Source organism: Eptatretus burgeri, chromosome 2 (genome assembly GCF_056783735.1).
Source record: "Eptatretus burgeri isolate ZD-2024b chromosome 2, Ebu_testis_v1, whole genome shotgun sequence".
Classification (NCBI taxonomy): domain Eukaryota; kingdom Metazoa; phylum Chordata; class Myxini; order Myxiniformes; family Myxinidae; genus Eptatretus; species Eptatretus burgeri.
The window spans coordinates 44,307,523-44,327,763 of record NC_140962.1 but is presented as its reverse complement, the minus strand read 5'-3'; positions in this window follow the sequence as shown (position 1 = coordinate 44,327,763).

Genomic DNA, 20,241 nt, shown 5'->3' with positions numbered 1-20,241 from the left:
CATCAGGAAACAGCATACAGAAAGTGGGTGCTGAATCATCCATTTACGTCTGCTATGGTTTCTTCTTTGCTGGAACTTACCAAGCTCGATGACACGAGTCACAACCCAAGGAACTGCATAAGACCACACGAGATCCAAAAATCAGATGATCATGTAAAAAAGACTATGCAAGTTATCTAGTCAGATTTTATCAATCCATTCTCACATGAAATTGATCCTAACAAACTGTTCAACATAGTTTCAGGCAAACCATTACCAGATGATGTCGCTGCCCACCTTTTGTCAACACAACAACGAGGAAGAGAACTCTGCAATGCGTTCAAATCCCAACTCGATACCGAAAGGAATGGTGAAACCACACGCTTTTTTAATCCGATATCAAAAGTTCCATGGAGAAGCTTTCAAGACAACCTGAAGAAGACAACAGTAAAATCTGCAGCAGGAAAGACCAAAGATGTAACAGTACAGAGAGATATCCTTGGATTACTGGCAGCAAAGTCATGTAAAGAAAACATGTCCGTCGATTTGGATAAAGCATTGCAGTATCCTTTAGCAACGGTACCTCTACCTCTTGTGACAGCAGATGGCAGTCGGCGGACAACACCAAAAAGTAAGATCATGGAAGCTGCACTCACATCACTGAATTTACCGAACACAGCCTATGATGTCCCAGAAAATGCAGTTTACGTGATTGACCTTATTGCGTATTTACGTTCGTTGGTGAATGTACCAGATACGTTTCGGTTATTAGCCAGGAGAATTATGGCTGACATACCCACATGTTACAAAGTGGTATATTTCGCGTGTGACACATACAATGCACATTCCATAAAACAGGCTGAACAAACTGCAAGAGGGCAGTCAGATGAGTACATTCTGCGCACACCTGATATCAGAATTCTGGCTGCATTTGGACAGTTTATGTGCAATGGAGGGAACAAAGAGAGAATGATGGAGCTGATTGAACAGGTTCTCTGTGAAGAGGAAAAGTCTCATTGGAGACGGAGTTGTGTACTATGCAAGGGGGAATCTCTGCATGGAGATAACGTCACACTGCTCAGAGGAAATACCAGCCCTGGCTACTGACCACATAGAGGCTGATACAAAGATCTGCTACCTCACCCAACATGCACTAGATGAAAACTCTGGTGGTCCCACGCTCTGTGTAGTGCGTTCAAGTTCTGGGGATACAGACATTTCAATCATTTTACTGACCAGCGAATGTGAAAATTTAAAGATCATCATAGATCACGGGAGTGGCAAAGGTCGGCGATTCCTTGATCTGAGTCAATGTCAACTCGCTGAACTCCAGAAACGTGCATTGCTTGGTATCCATGCCTTTTCGGGAAATGACTACGTTTCTTCATTTTTCCGAAAAGGGAAGAAAACTTGGTGGACACTGATAAAAGATGATGAAAATATGCAGAAAGTATTCGCAGAACTGGGTAACGAGCAACAACTTTCCAGCGTAGTGTTTGATGGACTTCAAAATATGTACTTGTGCAATCTACAATCAAAGGAGATGCAAACGTATTAATGAAGCCAGATCTACTATTTTCTGGAATCGATTTTGTGACGGCAAGGTAGCTGATCTGTGTGCATTACCCCCATGTGAGTCAACACTGGCATTACATTCAGCTCGAAGTAACAATGTAGCCAGGATGTGGCGTCTGGCTCACAGACCCCAGCAATTCTTGGACACTCCAGTAAACCATGGGTGGACTGAAGATTTATCAATCCATTGGGTTTATATACCATATCCTGTGGATGTTGTGGAACTTCTATGTAATATTTCTGATGAAGATAGTGAAGACGAGTTATCAGACTAGAGTGAAGACAGTGATTGTGATGAAATGTCCGACCAACATCTATATTTTGTGATTGTATCCAGTGACGTAGGAATAGTACTTCCACTGTCTTCAGCTAGATTTCTTAAATGTAATAACTGTTGATTCATCTGACAGTACCTGATTGAAACATGTTTTAGGGGTATTACATACTAAAGCATCTTAATGTTTCATCTAGAATCTATGAGGAGCAGGGGCAGTTCAGACAAAAGGGCATTTATGTGTTAAGAAAAAGATTTTCAGATATTTTAAAGAAAAATGTGTGATATATATTTTTTAAGGCAATGTCTGAATAAAAATCAATAGACAATGCATGAATTTTTATTACTATAGTGGTTAGAAACTACATATGATAATGAAATTTAAATAGAAAAAAAACTACATTAAAAAAAAACTTTTGGGGGCAAGTGGGTGCCCTTGTGGCACGCAACAACGGTGGGGCAGAAAGAACGGACGTAGGACGGCCCGCACCTCCAGTTTAGCTTCGATGAATCATTAGATGATTACTATTTTGAGCAACCAAGTTATCTCGGTGTCAGCATCGTATCAGTTTTTGCATCGGTTATTTGTTGACCTTTGACCTTTGAGTTAAGGTCACCCATAAAAAGATGTGTTGTGTTTTTTAATAAAGATTAGACACTTGAAAACTTGAGCAGCAATATGGGTTTATGCCAGGAAAGAGCACCACTGATGCGATGTTTGCTTTGAGAATGTTGATGGAAAAGTATAGGGAAGGCCAGAAAGAGTTACATTGTGTGTTTGTGGATTTAGAGAAAGCTTATGATAGGGTGCCAAGAGAGGAGTTGTGGTATTGTATGAGGAAGTCGGGAGTGGTGGAGAAGTATGTGAGGATCGTGCAGGATATGTATGAGGACAGTGTGACAGCGGTGAGGTGTGTGGTAGGAATGACGGACCGGTTTAAGGTTAAAGTGGGATTGCACCAAGGATCGACTCTGAGCCCTTTAGGACGGTTTGGAGACAAAGTGAGAGAGGCGAGATTGAGATGGTTTGGACATGTGCACAGGAGGGAAACGGAGTATATCGGGAGAAGGATGTTGAAGATGGAGCCGCCAGGCAGGAGGAGAAGAGGAAGGCCAAAGAAGAGGTTCATGGATGCGGTGAGGGCGGACATGCGGGTGGTTGGAGTGTCAATGGAAGATGTGGACGATAGAGCAAAATGGAGACAGTTGGTCCGCTGTGGCGACCCCTAGCGGGAGCAAGCCGAAAGAGGAAGAAGAAGAAGAAGAAGAATTAGACACTTGAAAACATAAACGAGTCATAAAAATACTGCATTTTAGCTTTCAGAATCAGTTTTAGAGTAAAAACTTATAATTGGCTAAATTTGACCCCAGTTGACATTTGACCCGCAATATCTCGGAAACGCCCCCGAACCTGGCTGATCACCTTTCATATTCGTCATCGACACAAAAAACTGATCTAGAAAAGTTGGATGAAAATTTGTCCCTCTTCCGGTGGTGATTCTCCCCCTCCCACCACCGGTCTATCTCTGTTCTTCGAAAAGGCGAGCTATAAATGACGATTTTAGAAATTTGACCTCCAGATGACCTTTGACCTTTAACCTCAAAATCAATAGGCTTCTCAGTTGAGATGACCTCAACAACTTGGTGAAGTCTCATGAAGATGGATTTTAATTTGTGACCTGTAGGCGAAGACAGACAAACAGACAGACGGACAGACAAACAGAATAACAAAATCGACTAGCCAATATACTTGAAAAATTTCCGATTTTGCAAGTAACAAATAAACAGACCCATAACTGACTCCTTCGGTGAGATTAATGATATGTTAGGCTTAATGACCAAATACAAAAACAAACTCATGTCAGAACAGTTGTACACACAACGACAGCAGAGTTTGTATAGTAATCTACTGGTGCATTTGCAAAAACTTTGATGTCCCAGTTCGAGAAAATTAGTGGGCCAAAATGAACCAAAAGCAATCACTGAAAACATGGAAGTACCTACCGCTCACACACGACCTAATAATCCCATCAAGCATGAACATCAAAAATAAAGCATTGAAACCAAATATCATACTTAAGTACACAAAAAAGTGAAGAAGGCATTGCTGATTGAGGTGGTAGATTAAAACCCAGGCTACACAAAGCGAGCATGCGTACCTCTTGGCTTTCCTGTTGTAATGTGGCGATTCATTACTTCGTAACAATAGAAAACATTCTTTACTCATTCTGATCACGTAATTTATTTTGCCTTCCTACCTCTGGTAGTGAACCGCAGTATCCCCATTGAAGCTTGAAGAACACGTGCCAAGTGGCTTCACCAAGCACTCCACAAAACAGTTGAAAAAAAGTTTTAAAACGAAACGTTAAATTTTTATTTGCATTTATCTATGCCGAAGTGACGGATCATACAGTACATGGCCAAAAGTATGCGGACACCCCTTCGAATTAGTGGATTTGGTTACTTCAGCCACACCCATTGCTGACAGGTGTATAAAATCAAGCACACAGCCATGTAATCTCCGTAGACAAACATTGGCAGTGGCATAGGCCATACTCAAGAGCTCAGTGACTTTCAACGTGGCACCGTCACAGGATGCCACCTTTCTAACAAGTCAGTTCGTCAAATTTCTGCCTGGCTCGAGCTGTCCCGGTTAACTGTAAGTGCTGTTATTGTGAAGTAGAAACGTCTAGGAGCAAAAACTGCTCAGCCACAAAGTGGTAGGCTACACAAGCTCACAGAACGGGACCGCTGAGTGCTGAAGTGCATCGCATGGAAAAATTGTCTCTCAGTTGCAGCACTCAGTACCGAGTTCCAAACTGACTCTGGAAGCAATGCCAGCATAAGCACTGTTTGTCGAGAGCTTCATGAAATGGGTTTCCATGGCCAAGCCCAAGATCACCATGTGCAATGCCAAGCGTCAGCTGGAGTGGTGTAAAGCTCACTGCCATTGGACCCTGGAGCAGTGGAAACGAGTTATCTGGAGTGATGAATCACGCTTCACCATCTGGCAGTCCAATGGACAAAACTGAGTTTGGCAGATGCCAGGACAAGACTACCTCCCCGAATGCATCGTGCCAACTGTAAAGTTTGGTGAAGAAGGAATAATGGTCTGGGGCTATTTGTCATGGTTCTAGCTGGGTCCCTTAGTTCCAGTGAAAGGAAATCTTAACGCGACAGCATACAATGACTTTCTATACGATTTTGTGCTTCCAACTTTGTGGCAACAGTTTGGGGGAAGGCCCTTTCCTGTTTCAGCACCATGCACAAAGTGAGGTCCATAGAGAAATGGTTTGTCAAGATCTGTGTGGAAGAACTTGACTGGCCTGCACAGAGCCCTGACCTCAACCCCATAGAACACCTTTGGGATTAATTGGAACACCGACTGCGAGCCAGACCTAATCACCCAATATCAGTGCCTGACCTCACTAATGCTTTTGTGGCTGAATGGAAGCAAATCCCCGCAGCAATGTTCCAACATCTAGTGGAAAGTCTTCCCAGAAAAGTGGAGGCTGTTGAAACAGCAAAGGTGGACCAATTCCATCTGAATCCCCATGATTTTGGAATGAGATGTTGGACGAGTAGGTGTCCACATATTTTGGCCATGAAGTGTATCATGGAAGATAGTACAAAAAGGAGAAATATCATGTAATATAAAATTTCTCATTTTCAGCAAGCCAGCCACCACCTGTTGCACTGCAGAACAACACGTGGCCAATGCAGGCGAGTGGCCCTGACCTTTGTTCATGTTGATCGATATAAAGTATTTGGTGACTGCAAATATTGTAAAGTGCTCACTAAGTGGCTTAAGCACTCAAGGAAGCACTCCAATGAAACAGTTGATAAGGAACAGCTGGCTTGGCAAGCAATGGTCCATCATATTGTTGCGGATTCGCGCCCGCCGGCGTGCGAACGGCCACGTAACTCGAATTGCGGCACGTCGCCCACCGAACGGACAATCCCGTCGTGACCCTCCCAGACTAACGCCGGGAACTAGTCACGGGTGGGCCTTTCGGCCTCACTACGATCGTGCCAATCGGCCCCCCGCGTGGGATAGGGTTGCTCGCCAAATTCGACCTACCTAAGTACCGGAGGGTAGACCGGGCGATCGCACCTCGCCGCAGGTCGACTTCGGACACGGGCCACTTTAAGCGACCCGTTCCGTACTATCGGGATAACCGAGCGGTGTTATCGTCAACCCCGACGGTTCGATTAATGATCGGGCGTTTTAGCCCATGACCAACCTTTTACGTGAAGTAAGATGGAGATTCAATAAAGGAAAAGACGAAGCGAAACGGGAAAAACAGTTCAACATAAAGCACATTTATTTCGCGATGGCACACGGATAGCACAGATATACAATTATACACCAAAAGCAAATGTAAAAGAAGAAACACCACAATAATGCACAAAAAGCAAATGTAAAAGTGAAACACAATGCAGATCTACCACCGACTACCGAGCACACGGCAACACTTATACAGTTTTACTTCACAGACGGCGCCGACAACACATATACTCAAAGCAAAAGAAAAAGGGACCACCCTCCACTATGAGGGGGCAGACGGGCCTGGGGCCGAGACCGCGTCGAGCCTACCCGTCTGGTGATGAGCCGCAAAATGGCGGTGGCGCCCCGACTCCGCGGGCCTCGCGGACAGTGTCTGGAATGGGGTGGGAACGGGGCCTCCTTCTCGCACTATCTCAGTGCGGGGGGAAACAGGAGGGGGTTGTTGATGCTCGGGGGGATGAGGATATCTCGCTGGCTCGGGTCCCGCGACGAGCGTCTCCACCGCGACCTCGGTCGCGTTATCGGCCTCCCCTCTCCGCAGCTCCCCGACTCTGACACGAGCGCCCTCTCGACTGCCTTCGCCGCCGCCACCTCTCCAACTCTCCACAGCTCCGTCCAACTGCTTTCTCCGACTCTTCTTGACTGACTCTTTCCAACTCCACTACTCCTTGACTGACTCTTTCCAACTCAACTACTCCTTGACTGACTACTACTGCTCCACTGCTTCTTCTGCCCGGCGAGCGAACGCGGCCCTTTATAGCCCCCGGGGCTTCGCTCCTTCACCTTCGACCCTTTACCTCTGGCTGGCTCCCCATTGGACAGAGGAAAAGTGGGCGTGAATGCTTTTTGATCCACGAATCTGCATATAGCGATTATACTCCGACGCACCTGGAGGCGGGGCCAAATCGTCCCACGCTCGCCGATAGGACGGAACAGAAGTGGGCGTGAGTCGTTTTTGATCCGATTGCTTCGGAAAGGCTGGTGTTTTTGCACCCGCTGCTCGGTGCGCGCCCTGCACGAGTCCAGGATCGGCGCCCACAAGCGGCGCGGGAATGGCGGTGATGCGATGGTTGCGAGAGCGAGATGTGACGGCAAGGGTCGTGGCTGTTGTTGTGAAGCGGCGTTGCGGTTGGTGGTTGTTGTGTGATGGCGGTTGAGACGTGGTTGGTGGTGGTAGTAATGGTAGTAATGGCGGCTGGTCCAAAATAAGGATAGTAAAAGAAAAACGGCTATCTAGAGGGGTCGCAGCCCGAATGAATGACATTTATTCCCTCTAAACAACGGGTTTGGGCCTAACTACACATATACTTACAGAGATATCTCACCTAAGGGACCTGAATGGTGGTTTGCGAATTTCGTCAACCACAACAATATTAAACACCTCCCAGAGACACCCAAACAATGTACGAATTGGGCAAATGAACACTCTTTTAGCAGTCGGAACTGCTGCTAAGTTCAATTCTGGAGCATAAATTTTGTAATCTGGCTCAGTTTAAGAGATTCTCGAGGGTATGGCATGTGTGGAAATGAAATATAGTCAACGCTGGCATCTCTGGGCAATTATAAGCATTAGAATGTACTCTGCGATTTAGAGACACGATGAACAGGCATTCAATAATATGAGTGAGGAAAGTGAAAAAAAAAACTTTATCGTAAAGGCCTAAGTCACATTTGCTCTATGGCGAGGATACGGTGGCCGTACGCTCTCGTGATTGACAGAAACATGCGGCGGCCGCAGAGTTTCTGAGGTGGCCTCAGGGTGGCCCTATGCCGTATGACTATATTTTACAGGCTGTAAGGTCGCCGTGGAATTATAACGCGGAGTAATAACTTTTTTCATTTCTACGTTCGCCGCAGCAATTCGACAAGCCAAAACAAAAGAAATGGTTAAAAAAAACCCACTCGTTACCATCCGTCTGGCCGCAGGTTCGCCTTAGGGCCCCCTGCGGTCACCTTGCGGGCACCTTGAGGCGACCTTGCGTCTACCTTGAAAATTCTATGGCCGCTGCAGGGCCCCCTTAAGGTCACCGTGCGACATCAAATCAAAGACCGTACGGCAACCCCACGTTTTCGGTCTCCACAATTTCTAAGACCTAAGGCCTAAGTCACATTTGCTCTACAGCGAGGATACGACGGCCGTACGCCCTCTGAATTGATGGAAACGTGCGGCGGCCGCAGAGTTTCTGAGGTGGCCTCAGGGTGGCCCTACGCCGTATGGCTATATTTTACAGGCCGTAAGGTCGCCGTGGAATTATAACGCGGAGGTATAACTTTTTTCATTTCTACGTTCGCCGTAGCAATTCGACATGCCGAAAAAAACAAAACTGTTTAAAAAAAAAATTAACCCATTCGTTACCATCCGTCTGGCTGCACGTTCGCCTTAGGGCCCCTTGCGGTCCCCCTGTGGTCGTCTTGCGGTCGCCTTGAAAATTCTTTGGCCGCCGTAGGAACGCCCTAAAGTCACCGTGCGACATCAAATCAAAGACCGTACGGCAACCCCACGTTTTCGGTCTCCACAATTTATAAATACGCCGTGCAGCTCCCTGAAAAATAAAAACATATGTGACTGCTACATTGTGTGACCGTGGAAATACTGCTGCTGCCGTATAATTGCTAATGGCCATAGATTTTGGAGACCCCACGGCCGCCGTGGCAAATGTGACTTAGGCCGAAATACGCCGTGCGGCTCCCCGAAAAATAAAAACATATGTGACTGCTACATTGTGTGACCGTGGGAATACTGTGGCTGACATATAATTGCTAATGGCCGTAGATTTTGGAGACCCCACGACCGCCGTGGCAAATGTGACCTAGGCCTAAGAAATCTACATTGATTGAGAAATCTAAGAAATCTCAAGTCAGGTCAGGTTCGATCTGTGACCTGCTACAGGTACCATGTAAACCTGTACTAACCTGTTCCATGGTCGGGTTGTCGGCCACTAAACCGTCTCCCCCACCAGGTTTTGTGGTGAGGGGGGTGTTTGGATATGGACACCCAGCAGGATTAAAAACAAAACCTGTCAAAGGGCGGAGGAGCTCCTTGTGAGCCAACGTCCATCCATATCTAGTGCCCAACTGTGTCTGCGGACGTCCTCCTCCAGTTGGGTTACTTCTTATTAGGAGGTTGGTGGCAGGATTTGCACTCCGGCCACCGTAAAACCCTTCATTCCGCAAAACGTAAAAACGCAAAAAAATCTGAAAACCCACTCCATGGGAGTACCTCCTGTGCAGCTTCCCTTCGCAGGGCAGCTCACCGGATGACGGGATTGGGGCAAAGCCTTCGGGACCCCCAATCTTTGATCGGAGGGAAACCACGGGGTAACATCCCTGGGTCAGATTGCGGGAGAGTGTGTCAGAGTGGTGCTGAGGTGTCGTCCACCAGACGGCGGTCTCCTTGGGTTAACCTGAGGTGGTCCCTTCGGGTGGGTGCCTGGAATGTCCTATCCCTAAGAGAGGATGATCACCTGTCTCTGTTATCATCTGAGCTCAAGCGTTTGGACATCGGGATTGCAGCTCTCTCTGAGGTTCGGAGACCGGATTGCTGCGAGATAATGGTGGGTGGTTACACCTACTATTGGTCTGGTCGCTCTGATGGTTACCATACCCAAGGAGTTGCTGTAGCTGTGTCCAATAAGCTGACCCCAATGATAATTGAGGTAACACCGGTCAACGAGCGTATTATGAGATTAAGGATTCGTCACTCCTTAGGTGTCATTTCCCTGGTCTCTGTTTATGCTCCGACTGAGGCGAGTGATCTCACCGTGAAGGATGCATTCTACGCCACGCTCGAGTCTGTGGTTGATCAGTGCCCCAGACGAGACACACTTCTAGTCTTAGGGGATTTCAATGCATCGACTGGAACTGATAGGGATGGTTATGAGGTGTGTGTTGGTCCCCATGGGTCAGGAACTATGAACCAGAATAGCACTAAGTTCCTTGACTTTGCAAGAAGTCATGGACTTGGGGTGGCTGGTTCATGGTTTCAGCGCCCACAAGCTCATCGCTGGACTTGGTATTCCAACGCTGGCGGTGTGGCAAAGGAGATTGACCATGTCCTCATTGACGGTCGTTGGAGGATGATCCAGAACTGCAGGGTCTACCGGAGTGCTCAGTTCCTCAATACTGACCACAGGCTTGTTGTAGCAACTCTAAAGCTGCACCTTAAATCCTGGAGAATGGTACCATCCCAGCCTAGGCTGGATGTTGCCAAGCTCAGGGATAAGAGAGTAGCTGAGGAGTTTGCGAACAGGCTGAGTGGACACTTGGGGGGTCTGGGTGCTTTGGGGGGTCCCGAAGAGTTGTGGAGCGCCTTCAAGACCACCGTCCTTGATGTTGCCGGTGGATGTCTTGGAACTCACCGCAGGTTCTAGAAGAATTTTGTCTCTCGAGGGACACTGGATACCATTGATCAGAGTCGCAGGGCCAGGCTGAATGGCAGAGCTGAGCTGTTCAGGGAGCTGAGGCGTAAAACTGTACGTGCACTGAGGGTGAACAAGGAGGCCTATGTGCGAGGAATCTGTGAGGGGGTAGAGCATCACCTGTGGACAGGTGATTCTCCTCCCGCTTACAGGGGAATTCGCGCATTACGTTCATCCAAGCCCATCCCTCGGAGCACTGCAGTTCGAGCAGAGAGTGGTAGGCTCTTGACAGAGGAGTCTGAAGTGAAGGCCCGCTGGGCCGGTTACTTTGAGCGGTTGTACCAGGCTGATCCCCCAGCTGTCGAGTTGGACGTCAAGGGTGTTACCATCCCTGTTGCTGACCCTCAAATCAACTGTGGTCCACCTTCGCTTGTGGAAACACGGGCTGCGGTGAACCAGTTGAAACGGGGTAAAGCTCCAGGGATCTGTGGCATCCATGCCGAACTTCTCAAGGCTGGTGGAAATGCTGCACTCGTGTCGTTGCATGCAGTTTTGTGCTCTGACTGGAAAACAGGCATCATCCCAACTGACTGGAAGAGGGGCCTTGTTGTCCCTCTCTGGAAAGGGAAGGGTGATCGCCAAGACTGCAACAACTACCGAGGGGTGATGCTGCTCTCAGTGCCGGGCAAGGTCTTTGCTCGGATAATTCTTGATAGGGTTCGCCACCATCTGCTTGAGCACCAGCATCCAGAGCAGTCGGGCTTTACACCAAAGAGGTCAACGATTGACCGTATCCTTGCACTTCGTGTCCTCACCGAACGCAGACGAGAGTTTCGGCAGGGGCTGCTTGCAGCCTATGTTGATCTCTGTAAAGCGTTCGATTCAGTGAATCGGGATGTCCTCTGGAGGATTCTTGGTCTTCGTGGGGTGCCACCAAAACTGATCGATCTGATGTCTGAACTCTACTCTGGTACTGAGAGTGCTGTGAAGTGTGGTGGTACCACCTCTGACTTATTTCCAGTTGTTACTGGAGTTCGTCAGGGATGTGTACTTACCCCCACACTTTTCAGCACTTGTATGGACTGGATTTTAGGGAGGATGTCGGAGAGATCAAGTTGCGGTGCATCGTTTGGGAATGTCAAGATCTCGGACCTTGATTTTGCAGACGATGCAGTCATCTTTGCGGAGACTTTAGACATCCTTTTGGGGGCCCTCGAGGTGCTGAATGAGGAGTCAGAGCCGCTGGGATTACGGGTTTCTTGGGTCAAAACTAAGATCCAGGCTTTCAGTGACATCTTGGATGCTGCTGTCCTGTCTGTGTCTGTTTGTGGTGAGGATGTTGAGGTCGTGGAGAGATTCACTTACCTTGGCAGTGATATTCATCTCTCTGCTGGCTGCGAGTCAGAGGTCAATAGACATCTGGGTTGGGCCTGGGGAGTCATGGATTCACTGGATCATGGGGTGTGGCGCTGCCGGTACCTGTGCGGGAGGACGAAAGTCCAAGTCTTCAGGTCCTTGGTACTTCCAGTCTTGCTCTATGGGTGCGAGACTTGGACTCTGACCAAGGATATGAGACGGAGACTTAATTCCTTTGGTACCAGGTCTCTTCGGAGAATCCTTGGCTATCGCTGGTCGGATTTTGTATCCAACGAGCGGTTGCTGAGAGAGACTCGGATGAGATTTGTTACCTGCATAGTCCGTGAGCGTCAGTTGCGGCTGTATGGACATGTGGCTCGTTTTCCTGACGCTGATCCTGCTTACCAGATTCTCTCAGCGAGGGAGTCTCATGAGTGGAGGAGGCCAGTGGGCCGACCACGTGCCTCATGGTTGCAGCAGGTTGACCATCATCTCAAGGAGATGGGGATGGGCCTGGCATCTGCCTGGGGGATGGCCAGACGGAGGCCCCTGGAGTACCGGCGGAAAGTGGACGCAGCGACACGCTGTTCTGGCACATGCTCCCATACCTGACCTAAGAAATCATTGTGGCCTGTTTCAAGTTCAGGCATGGTTGAGCAGGCCAAAAACATGGTGGCTTCAGACCCCAGCAAGGTAACCCTGGATATGTATTCAGACTCCATCAAGAGCGGTGGCTGAGGATGTGCCTGATGAAGGATATAATTAAATAAGGCCGTTAATAATCTTCAAAGGGGGTGTTTTAATCTACCCAAACACCCACTTTTCATAAACGCACTTCGTTGGAGTTTTTTGAGTATGTGTGTAAAGTTTCAGGCTGCTATGTTTCATGGTTTTGGAGTTATGGAGGAGACACACTGCCAAACATTGACATTTATTAGTATAGATATATAGATTATGGCACGGAGCAATATTTATGGCAGGCAAGCAAGTATGTTTATTAGGCAAGCAACAATAATTGGTTTCTTTACACTGAATTAACAAGTTGTATCAATGCGCTTTGAGGTCCAGAAAAGATCACACGATTTTGAGAACCTGAAAAATTATCCAGTTGCATACAACTCTGACGAATTTATTGACTCATATAATCATACAGGAAATAATGTTTGACCACTGCGAATGATTGTAGATCATTCTGATGAACTCCAAGATGAAGAGAAAACAAGAACATCAAAAATAAAATCACATTTCCTTTGTTGCAGCACATGTGAGGTTGAGTTGCGAAAGGGATCAAGGTCAGGGTTTTACAAACTTGGATTCGGAGATTAATTTACTGAGGGTGATTTTCTTCAACCAAAATTCGACACAAGTCTTCCCAGAGGGAAAAAGGTCACAAAAGGAATGCTGTCAGTGAAGAAAGAAAACATTCTGAATTTGTTAAGAGATTGTCCAGCAGCCAAAAACAGAGTTCTGGCTTGACAGCTTTAAGCCATGATGTAAATGATCTGATTGACAGCATTTAATCAATAAGATATACTAAACTGAGTTTCACCTCTAAACTCTCTAGCTTGGGTTCGCATCACGATCCAGTTATAAACTGTCATCCTGGTGTTTCATACGCATGGTGATTCATCAATGTGCGCGTCGTCCCTCGGATGGAAGTTAGACTGGGCATCCCGTCTGCCGGCATTCGTGGGTGGACGTTAAAGATCCCACGATGTCCTTTGCGAAGATTAGTCGAGCACCATAGCCAAATTCCGAATTACTGCCCTAACTAATACTGGGAAGGCAATGGCAAACCACCCAAACCAGCCTTGCCAAGAAACTGCTTTGACAGCACCAATGCTGTGCAACAGAGTATGGTACATCAGAATCTGAGATATGGTTTTGTAACTGGCATAATCGGTATGGAGATTTCTCAACAATTTTGCGAAAGAGACCTGACATTTTGGAAACAATACGAAGCATATTAAAAACTTTTTTTTTGTATACACTGTCGAGGCTCGTATATTAGCTAACACAACACAATGTACAACAAGGGGAGCAGGAGACAAAAGGGGTGGGAGAGGGAAGGAAAAATAGTAGGGAACAGAGACATGAGAAGATCTGTTGAAGGGAGAGGGATGGGGTGGGGTACACAAGGTAAACAAGATGGACACTACAGGGACCTTCAGGAAGGAAAGCAGGGAATTTGAAGGAGGTGGGTTTGGGGTGGATTAACGGGGATAGAAAATAACATGTTTTTGGATGGGGAAGATAAGAGATGGTGGTGAACAGCTGTTTTGAACACCTGGAGGGAGGAGTGGGATTGAAGAGAGTGGGAGTTTCTTCCAAAGGTGCGAAAAAACAGAGGAATGAAAGAGTTAAAGTGAGCAGTGATTCTTGATTTTGGTAGTTTTAGCGGAAGGGGGTTGCTGGTGGACCTTGAGCACCCTGCGGAAATATGGGGAGGAAATATCTCAGACAGAGCAGGGGGGCGAAACTGGAGAGGAGACGGAAGAAGACAGAAAGGCCACCGACCTGCCTGCGGTGGGAGAGTGAGAGACCCAAAGACTCAGCCTCATCACAGGAGATACCCATGATCCTAAATGCCTTGGTTTCCACAGCATGAAGCCAAGAAAGGTGAGAGGAGGGAGCACCAGCCCAGAGGGGAGAGCAGTAATCCATCAGGCTGCAGACGAAAGCTTTGCATGTGGTCAGGAGCTCAGGTGGGCCGAGGAAGGACTTTGCACGACGGAGGATTCCCAGTCGGCGATTGGTTTTGGAGGCCAGCTTGGAAATGTGGCTTTCCCAGAAAAGATCATAGCAGATCGTGAGACCCAAAAGCTTGAATGAAAGGACTTCTTCAAAGGACTTTTGAGAAAGTAGATGAGGGGGGGGGGTTACAGACGGTCCTTTCCAAAAGACATGGTGAGAGTGTGAGATTTGTCAGAGTTGAAAGACATGTTCGACCTGTTGGATTTTATCCAGATCTGCAGAGAGTGAAGAAGCTGCTGCTTGCTGATCTGAGGGATGACAGATGGTACGGCAAAGGATGAAGTCATCAGCAAAGAGATAAAGAGGATTTTCCAGAGAGTCAGAGAGATCATTGATGAAAATCAGAAAAAGAACAGGGCCCAGAACACTGCCTTGAGGAACTCCAGCCTGGACAGGAAGAGGGAATGAGAGAACTCCATTTAGGGCCACACGTTGGCTGTGACAGGAGAGGAAGTCTGCCAGCCATGAGTGGAGATGTCCTACGATACCATAGGAAGAGAGTTTGGTGAGCAGGGCAGTGTGCCAGACCATATCGAAAGCACGCGTTTCTCGAACAATTTAATGATCTTACCCCGACTTAGTAGTCTCTCATATGGAAAAGCAGTGCAAGATATAACTATTGCATGGAGACATTGAGTAAATCCACATTCCACCAGAAATACTCAAATATTTTGATGTCGTATTGCATTGATTGGGAGGGAAAGGGCAATAACTAGATCAAGACCTCAGATATTGGGGATTACATCCACTGTTGTTGTTTTCTTGATACGTGCGCAGCTTAGTTCCATTCCAGTGTTTTCGATTGCGAATAGAATGTCAAGGAATTTTATTTTCTGTCTGATCCATTCGTTTTTCATTTGGTGCTTTTAGGTTATGCCAAGACAGCATCTTTCCATGACTCTTTCATGATGCTCATGTTTTGCTCCGTCGTCTTTGTTAGAGACCATGTTTCACTGCTACATGTCATTGATGAGAGAACACATAGATTGTAAAATTTCCTTTTCGAACACATGGGCAGATTGCTTTTCATGTTTTAAATTTTTTTTTTCCAAATGCTGCCCATGCTGCTGTTGTACATTTCTTTATTCTTTAATGTGCTACATATCCATTTGTATGAGGTGTCAAAAGTAAATGCAATTGATCATTTCTTCAATTTTTCAATAATCAATTTCAATCTTCTTTTTTGCATATTATTTGAACATTAATTTTGTATTTATCATATTCACTGTTAGTTAGATCAGATGACTTTACAAATTGAACTTTTACCATGATTGGCAGTTATTCAGCATTGTTTGAAATCAAAAGATATCATCTGTAAATTTTAGGTGGTGCAATATTTCTCCATTAGCATACAGGATATGTTTTCTCCACTATTTCTCCATTAGCATACAAAACACAACTAGATCATGATATAAACCTCCCACCCAAATTTTATCAGGATCGGATCAAAACCCACGGAGCTATGCTCGGGACAGACAGACAGACAGACAGACAGACAGACAGACAGACAGAGACAGACGGACACACACACACCGATAACGAATATAGTGGTCACTTACTGACTCGTGAACCAATACACATGGAACTTTGACGCATGAAAAGGCAATTCAGCCTATCATGTCTGCGTTGTTCCTGTCCCCATATGTTAATAATACGCTTCATTGTCCCAATTAAATCTATTGCGACAGCAAGCAACACTGCATGTGCTCACCATTGTTAACCATCTCCTGCGGCTATGAAGATTAGTGGACAATATTGTGTTATCGATCAGTTTGTCACCCATCAAGATGGCGGCGCTTGTAAAGTGCCCGGATGTGTGACGTCATGTGAAATGCTGCGTCTCAATTCAGTGCTTCTCATCCGTTGCTAAATAATAGAATTCCGCACTGCCGATCCCATGAACCACCCATGGTAGAATCCCCCCCTCCCCCAAAAATAACACCACTGTCCCTAAATCCACACCACAAAAACCCCACCCCTATAAAATTAATCCCACACCCAAACAAATAATCCCACACCCCAAAAATGATAGATAATGCACATTGTGGCATTAATTGGTAAATTGGGGTTGTTTGAACATATTTGGTAAAATTTATATTGTTGGTGGTATGGATCAAATGTATTCTGTACCATTTCTTTTTTATAAACTAGATGGTATTCATAGAATACATACTCTACAGTCTTGAAAAGGACTTGGTGTGAGTGAAATCTTGTTTTTTTTTAATATATATCTCTAGGCCAGGGGTTCTTAACCTTCTGATGATTCCAGACCCCCAATGGATTGCCCAACATGGTCCCATACCCCCTTCGCTTGACTGTCGAAATCATCATCACCACCAGTCCAATAAGTTGACAGTATGAATTCCAAAGATGTCAATAGCTTGAATTTATTTTAGATATGGATAGCTAGGAATAGAACATGAAAGGCAATCATAAGCATTTATCATATATATTTACAAAAAAAAAAGAAAAAATAACCGAGAAATTACAAATATACAAACAGCTACAAGTATTTTACAATATAACTTTGATTCACCGATTTCAGATTATAAATCAGCAACTTTCCTTCTTATAGTTGAGTTTTATTACACAAAAGAAGAAAACAAACTTGAATGTGCAAGTTTTTCAATATCTCGACTACATAACACACACTCTTACTAATATAGTGAGATATTAGATGTTGTTTTTGTGCAATCGAAATATGGAATCGGGGTACAGTTACTGACAATGCTACTCGCATGTCATCTGATACATCAAGTCGATTTCTCCACTTTGATTTCAGATTTAATAATGCAGAGAATCCTGTTTCACAAAGGTATGTAGTTATGAAGGGAACCAAAACATTCATTGCCCTCATAGCCAAGTTTGGGTAAGCTGCGATTTGCTCACACCAAAACTGCTTGACATCCATCCCAGCCCTTTCAAAAATCAGCTTTCTTTCTTGGGTCTTCATGGAAGTCAATGAAATCATCCTTCACTGAATCGTTGTCACTCAATCTCGATATATCAAACGAGAAAGGGTTTTGGATCCAAACAGATTCGATGCTAAGATCATCAATATCTGAGAAGTAACCTTCAAAATGTGTACATAGGACTTCCAAATGGTTCTTGACTTCTTTGAGTATTTCTACAGGCAATGATTTACCATCTCCAATAAGAATATTGTCAAGGATTGGAAAGTTTGCCAGGTTTCCGCTTTCAACACGGCGACTCCGAATAGGTAATTTCCTTGTAAATGCGACAACTTTTCCCCTGGCTTGAATAATGTCCACATCCCTTCCTTGCATTGACATGTTCAATTCATTGAGGAGACTAAAAATATCAGTCAAATATCCCAGGCTAACAATAAAATGTTCATCTTCAAAATGATTTGCAAGGGGGGATTGTTGATGCTTGAGGAATTCGAAAATTGCATCCCGAATTTCAAGGGCACCTGACTCAATTGCTTCACGGCATCCTCTCCCAGCACGATTTTAGCCATCTCCAGTGCACAGGACTTCACTGGCATCTCTCCAATCGTGTGGGGTTTCTTTTCTTTGGCAATCATGTATGAACCTTTGTAGGAGGCTTCCAGAAGAGGTTTCCCAGGAGCAGCAAACCCATATGATGAAAGAGTTGCTTTCTGATCACAACAAACTCTTTTCAACTTAAAAGCATCAATCGATGTGCCAACATGATTACTGTGCTTGCTTTGGAGATGTTCTCTGTCCTGATGGCTTCAAATTTCCATTGCTCATTAACAAATTGCAAATCAAGTATTGGGGTCTTTCAGTTCCATCTCGTTCTGTCATACAGGTGAAGCCAAAACCAACATATGAATCATTCCACTTCCGTTTTTTGAGACATTTTGCAACAAATCTGTGAAAGAAAAATACAAAATCTGTTAAACGCATATCGGTAATGAAAATTCAAATAACACATGATTTTTTTATGGAACAACAGTATCCGAGAAATATTATTTTAAAAAAAAATAATAATAAGTCATACATTCGTGTCATTCCTAAAACAGTTAATTGGTACCAGAACCAGCGTCGAGCAGACCAGACAACCAGACAACGCGCTCGAGCAGACGGAGAATCAGACGACGCGCTCGAGCAGATGGAGAACCAGACTACTCGCTCGAGCAGACGGGGCGCAATTATTCATTCTTCTTTCTTGCCTTTCCTCCTCCTCGGGCGCGGTCCGCTCATGCGTGGCCTGCTCTCATTGGGTGGACCGCGTGTCGCGGCTCCGCCTTCTTGCAAAGGACCACGCCGGCTCTGATCCACTCGTCACCCATTGGCCGCAAAATGACGCATTCTCTCATTTGGCGCCAGGCCAGAACGAAACGCTCCGTGAGCGTGCGAACAGCTCAGACAATTCCTCGAGCAGTGTTGTTGTTGGCGTTGTCATAAGTGTAAAAATCCTATCTATAAAATAACTTTGCAGCGCATGTACATGTAATTCCCATTAGTATATCAAATATATACAAATATTCAGAGATCGAGTCCCATACCCCCAGCATTTAGTTCCCATACCCCCAAGGGGTATGGATACCCTCGGTGAAGAACCATTGCTCTCGGCATTAATTAGGCTTTGTTTAATTCCCCATGTAAGTTCTAAGGGGGTGTACGTCATCCAAGTAATATGCGCCATATCAAATGGTCATGTAACATGTGGTTCCCATCATGTGCTGCCTTTTTGGCTGCTGGTTGCATCATTGGTTAGAGGCCGAGCTATGCTACTGATGCAGTGCCTTGATTACCAGTGGACTGGTGCTCATTTCGCCGACCTCGGAAGGATGATAGGCTGAGTCAACCCCCTGATGTTAATTCAGTGGTAAACGGGGCTCGAACTCAGGTCCCTAGGATCCCAAGCCGCTACCCTAACCGTTAAACCAACACCAGGCTCCAACAATGTGGTGAAGTTTCAAATTCCTCTGTTGAACAGTTTTTGATATACGCCCTTAACAAAATGCAGACACGTACATACATACGCAACGCTTTTCGGTTCATGCACGCAGGGTAAAAATCACTCAAAGAGCAACATTTGCAAAACAGAACAAAGTAGAACGGCACTCGGTAGAGTGCATACCTCCGCCAGGCTAAACAGTTTCCGTTTTGTATCACACTGATACACTTGATCTGAATCAAAATAGATTGGCTTGTTCTTGTCACTGAACCAACTCAAATCCACCTAGTTTTGTCATAACTCATCCACAACTTTTTGAGATATCATTATATATATATATATATATATATATATATATATATATATATATATATATATATATATATATATATATATATATATGTATATATTGTTGTGGGCCGGGGGTCGGTGGCGAAAACGACCGTTAGGTGAGGAAGTTTACGTCGTCTCCCACCAGACTCCCCGGAATTTATAGGCCGTCGCTCCGGATAACTCCGAAGCTGGCAGGTTGATTAATCGACCGTGAAACGCCAATATCTCGACCGCGTGGCGTGGAGTTAATTGTCTTGATCCCAATATACCTAAGTAACCACGCAGTCTTGGCTACTGAGGATTCACGCCCTCGGCATGTCTTTCTCGAACCGGGTCACTCTACCGACTGCAGTAGAGTTCCAACTAGCGACTACCAACTCCGGCTCGGTTGCAGCTGAGCAGAAACTGCCAAAGCCGTGCTGGCTAGGATTAAC